Genomic DNA, 6,000 nt, shown 5'->3' with positions numbered 1-6,000 from the left:
TCCAGTGTTGGATGCCCCTGCATAGTTGGAAGATGTTCACACTGCTGCTGCTCGAAGTTCACATTGTACTGCGCCTCTTCAGGACTGTAGATTTTCCATAATTATCCCACTTCTGACACTACTTCTATAAGGGGGTTAGTCTGTGTTGTAGACCCGGATGATGATTCCACGAATATTTTGTCAGGATTTGTAAGCAGTGGGTCCTTGAAGTATGGCAATACGCGAACACGAGAATTAAGTTTAAACAGTTTTATTAACAAAGACGGATTATAAAACAGGCACACTACATGCACCCATCATCAACGTGTCTGACATTCTAACAGCGGCCAATTACAGTTGTATCGAAAGGCTGCATGGTGAGCTAAGAAAAGAGACATATTTGCACCCGAGGCCGCACTAGTTAATACTGTCTGCTGCGGACGGCCGCCAGTTGTGTACTCCCCATCGCAGTGTTGCCAGACGCGTGTCTACTGACCAAGCAAATTGTCTGCATTCCAGACAGGTCAGATGGCGAGTGCATGTTAATGCACTGTACGGCTGTGCGGAATCTGTAGACCCTTACATATACAAAAATAATAAACCTAATTGTGATGGAGAAACTATAGAAATTACTCTTAGTCAATACAGTTAGAAAAAATTAGGAAATTTTTTCATTCAAAAAATCCAAACATTCATATAAATGCAGATAAAATTTTTACTGAAGATGATGAAAAATTATAAGTGGATATAAAGGAAAATAATATTGCATGTGTGTTACTACTTAATAATCAAAATATTGAACCTAATAAAAAAAAACAGTTGCTGAAGATGTTCGAAAATCATTCCATTTGAATTAATCAATTTAAATTTTAATTTGGCTGAGGGAATGTTTGTTAAGCATAATGATCATTTGCATAGAGAAACTAATATTATTGCTTCACTGAAACCTAATTCTAAATTTGGTGGACCAATAATTTATGAGCAAATCATCCAATAAAGTTACAATTTTTTATACAACTGATAATTTATAAATAAACTGATGAAATGATAATTTAATTGACTTCAATTCCTGTACCTTTTGTTAAGTGCGAACCAGAATATTCACTTGCCTTTTGTTAAGTGCGAACCAGAATATTCACTTGAAATAGACTGACATAAAAGTCCAATAATTGCAATTTCTTTCTTGGAACTTCAAACAATTGAATTTGCTGGAGTGGATTACAAGGAAAAAGAAAATTTAAAATAGGGATTTCGAATTATTATTATTCTGGAGTATTTTACATCCCTTACTTTATTATTGTAATTTTCCAAAGTATATATATATATATATATATATATATATATATATATATATATATATATATATATATATGTGTGTATATATATATTAAAAATGGAAGAACTGGAGGTTTACCACAAGAATTACGGAATCTTGAACAACCAAATAATTTCTTAACAAATTTTGATTCTGTTACGTTAGATATTTTAAAAGAATAAATCAACTAAATAGTAATATAAATGCAAGTCCATTCAATTTTATTCAAAATTATCCCTTTTATGTAGTTAATGGATCTAGAAGAATGAATGTTTTGGCTATGCAATAAACAGCAGTGAAATGATGTGCATTATTTAATGGAATGATATAATTGATTGTGTTATTATTATTCATGGTAAAAAGAATTTAACTTATGATTCACAACATAAAATGCTGACTGAAAATTTATAATTAAATAAATGAATGTAAAATTAGAAAAAATTAATGATCTTTTAACTTCATGTATTCATTTCCTTTAGAAATATGTTCAGAAAACTAGAGGAGATAAAATCTGGAAAACCGTTCCTGTCTTTAAATGTTTTAATTTTTTGCATTTCTTAATTTTTTCTCTATAAACAAAAATGTTCAAGAATGGTAACATTGAAAATCTATTAACTGAACTTAAGATGTGCAGTAATGGTTGTTCAGAAATTATCTCAAATGCTGAATTTGTACTAATTAAATTTGGTGATAAAATTTTATTACTTTTATATGCAAAACATAAAATTGCTCCTCCAATCGTTATACTACAATCTTTAAAAAGGATAATGACAAATTAGATAAAATTGTGGGATAAAAATATATTTATTATGGTAAAAAAAGATAAAAATTGACCTATACATTCTATTGAATTTGAATAATTCTTAAAATTTTGTATTTTTCTTTTAATTAATTAAAAATTACCTTTACTATAGTTTTCTAAGTTCTTAAACAGTTCAAGTTCTTTGTTATTCATGTTTTCATTTTATTTACATAGAATATAGTTTTTTGATATAGGCAAATGAGATTTCTTGGTTGGGGAAAACTGCAAAATTAGATTCTTTGTATGCAACATGGAAATTTTACTCGAAAATGTTCTTTGCACCAGATCTCTGTTAATTATAGCATTAGGGTGAATGCTGTACTACACTGCCCTACAACAATGTCTCTTCTTCCACATATATGATAGCTTCATCATTTAAAACTCAATTTTGAGTGTGACATTCTGCTTGATCTTTAGTCTTGGTATATGTAATACAGTAGCCTTGGCAAGTGTCGTCTAACATATTAATTTCTTTACCACCACTTGCTAGTCTTTTTTCAAGCTTTGTTCCAGCTAAGTTGGAATGTGCAACTATATTGGCAGCTTGTCTGGAAGACTACCACAACCGTGTGTGATGCCCTTTCTATGAGGCATGCTAAGATACTGCAAAGATAAAGTATTTACAAGCATTGTTATATGGCTTGTCCTCGATAACTAGCTACCTGTTGTGAGGGAATGGAAATCCATGCTATCAAATAGTTGCCTTATTTCCTTGATGTCTCACACCACATACTTCAATAAACACAACTAATATAAAACTTCTCTCTAACCATTAAGTGCAGAAACTGTGAACTAACGAAAGTTACCTCTTCTTCTTCTCATGGCATCACAAATGTGTGTGACCTCCATTCTGCCGTCCCCAGAACGGTTCTCTGCCTTCCTTGGAGAGATTTTATATCCACTGCTTTTGGTGCCTTTCTCATTGTTTTCGTTCCAAAGCCTTTTTAGCCATTCTTCCAGGATCCACACTAAGCACATGTTCAGCCCACATTATTCTCCCTCTTTTTATTATTCTTATAATGTCCGCTCCATGCATAAGGCAGTCAAACTCTGTATTCGCTTTAGATATCCCGAAACCACTATTATCCTCAAATGCTTCATAAATTTAATGCAGAACCCTTCTTTGAAATATCCTGACCTTTAACTCATCAGTACTTGTTACTTCTGGTATCCTTTAAGAGATGTGTTCTTGGATGCGCCTGCTGCACCTCAGATATTGTGAAAATCTCAACAAACTCTTTTCGTAGATATTTCTGGAATGCTGTAAGTATTAGAAAATATGGAAGAGAACACCTACATTAAATTTATGTTTGCGAGATTCCAGTATTTTAAAATGACTTCATATCATGTTTAGAAGTCTGTTATCATGAATGTCAATTGGCCTCATTTTATTGTTAAATGTATGGTTCTGTTATACTGATCAGTTGTTTGTGTGAATATATCAGTTCATTTGCATGAACTATGAAGATTCATATGGATCGACATTTTAGTTTTTATCATTGTGTTAAGATGTTCCACAATACTTGCTTTCATCTGGAGTGTTGAATAGTGGTGTGTACCATACTTCCCCAGTACCACAATGAAAAATCTATTACAAAAGTCAGCACCATGATTGATTTGAAGGTTTATCGGAAAGTGATTCGTTTCTCTCTGTAGTATCTGATCTATCATCTGTGCAACTACCATTTCCATCTTTGCAAATTTTGCTTTCATGTCTATAACTCCTAAAATGCATTTAAAGTACAATATCTGCCTGTCAGCTTTAACTTTTGACATGTCTACACAGGAATGTTTTGCATGTTGGTTTGTGGAATTCTCAAACCACCACCTCCATATATCATAATTCGATAACATGCCACTTTATCATACCCAAAATGATTGAAATGATTTCGTTCAAATGACTGGTATTTCAGGCAGTGATCGATACTATGGGAAGATTTCATCATTCTACAATTTCATTGTGGTTATCATAATATATTTACTCCTGAGATCAATGTACTCGTCATACTGGATGTCAATAACACAGTCAGAATAATGATCAAAAGCTGGTTTCTTAATGTTTTTATTTATTACTTTGAGGGTTTTCTATCCATACTTGGGGTACTGTTTATTTTATGTACATTGGTAATACATAACATTTCTCTACATATTTTTAAGGTTTACTTTAAATACATATCATGTTTCGGAGTTGTTAAGAAAATTAGGCTCAATAAAACAGTTTTACTTCCAAATTCTCTGTCCATGATCCATATAGTGTGATTGGGTACACTTATGAATGTAGTGTCCAGCATGTGGGTACTTCCCTGCTAACACTAAACTTTTCTTTTCCGTCATTTATGTTGCCATTCTGAAAGAATCGTTCTAGAGTTAAAATGCAGCTACATCTACGTCTAGTTACATACTCCACAAGCCACCATAAAGTGCGTGCTGGAGGGCGCCCTGTACAACTCCTAGCCATTTCCTGTTCTGTTCCACTCGCAAAAAGAGCGAGAGAGAAATAAATGTCTTTATGCCGCCATACACAAAGTTACCATGTTGATTCCACTCCAGAAACTCTCAAATTTCGTTTTGATATGTTGAATGCTAGTTTCGAATTTTGAGTTAACATATCAAATAAATGTTTCTCCTTGAGCATTCATATCCCTGAGACTTACACGATCACTCTGAATGATGTGTTGACTTACAGACAGCTGTTCTAGCTGAATATGTGGCATGCAAGAGAATTTATGCATAGGGTAATCTTTTCCAGGATGGGATTATACAGCCAACTGGTTGGCTGTATAACCCTATGCTGAAACTAATTTATTGCTGCTGAGAGACAGCCATATTTTTCAAAATTGCTTACTGTAATGTATATTGGTGGAGTTACCATATGTGATCAAAAGTATCGGGACACACCCAAAAACATACGTTTTTCATATTAGGTGCATTTTGCTGCCACCTACTGGCAGGTACTCCATATCAGTGACCTCAGTGGTTATTAGACATCATGAGAGAGCATGAAATCCAAGTTTTCTCACCTCCCACCTGACTGTCTTTGTACTTGCACTGGATCTTGATGCAGTTTGGAATTTCTGTGTGATGATCTGGATAGGTGTCTGCCCATTACACATTAGGACCCTCTTCAACTGCCGGCAGTCTCTGTCAGTCAACAGTCGAGGTCGGCCTTTATGCTTTTGTGCTGTACGTGTCCCTTCATGTTTCCACTTCACTCATCGGAAACAGTGGACATAGGGATGTTTAGGAGTGTGGAAATCTTGCGTACAGACGTGTGGCAGATGTGACACCCAGTCACCTGACCTCGTTAAAAGTCCGTGAGTTCTGCGGAGTGCCCCATTCTGCTCCTTTATGACAAGGTGCACCGATATACTGATACAATAATCACTGCGGAACTGTTCCACTACTGGACCCAGAACATAATGCTGTAAAATGTGTCCTTATCCTTAGGCATTTACCGTTTTCGTAAACGCAAAATGGGGACCACACATTAACCATGAAAAACCATGAAAAACTCCGCAATTCACTGTTGACAGTATACCTAATGGCAGGTAACGTTGTCAAGAACGTTCTGCAGTCAACTGCCAACCCCAAACACTTCCATCGGATTGCCACAAGGAATAGCGTGTGTCGTCGCTCCGAAACACTGCTTTCCGGTCATCCACTGTCCAGTGGTGTCTCTCTCTATGCCATTTCATGCATCGCTTAGCACAGACGACACGACAGTTTGGCTTTAGAGGAGTTGCTCGACCATTGACCCCACTTTTTTTGACTCCCTATGCATAGTCATTCTGACTGCTGCACTTCTGTTTCCTTCCGCTAATTTCGTGCGATTTTTATAAGTACCCTCCGCAATGCTCGACAGTCCCTGTTCATAGTACATGAGGTCACCCTGGTCTTGGTTTTG

Source organism: Schistocerca nitens, chromosome 2, assembly GCF_023898315.1.
Source record: "Schistocerca nitens isolate TAMUIC-IGC-003100 chromosome 2, iqSchNite1.1, whole genome shotgun sequence".
NCBI lineage: Eukaryota > Metazoa > Arthropoda > Insecta > Orthoptera > Acrididae > Schistocerca > Schistocerca nitens.
Note: the sequence above shows the minus strand (reverse complement) of the source record.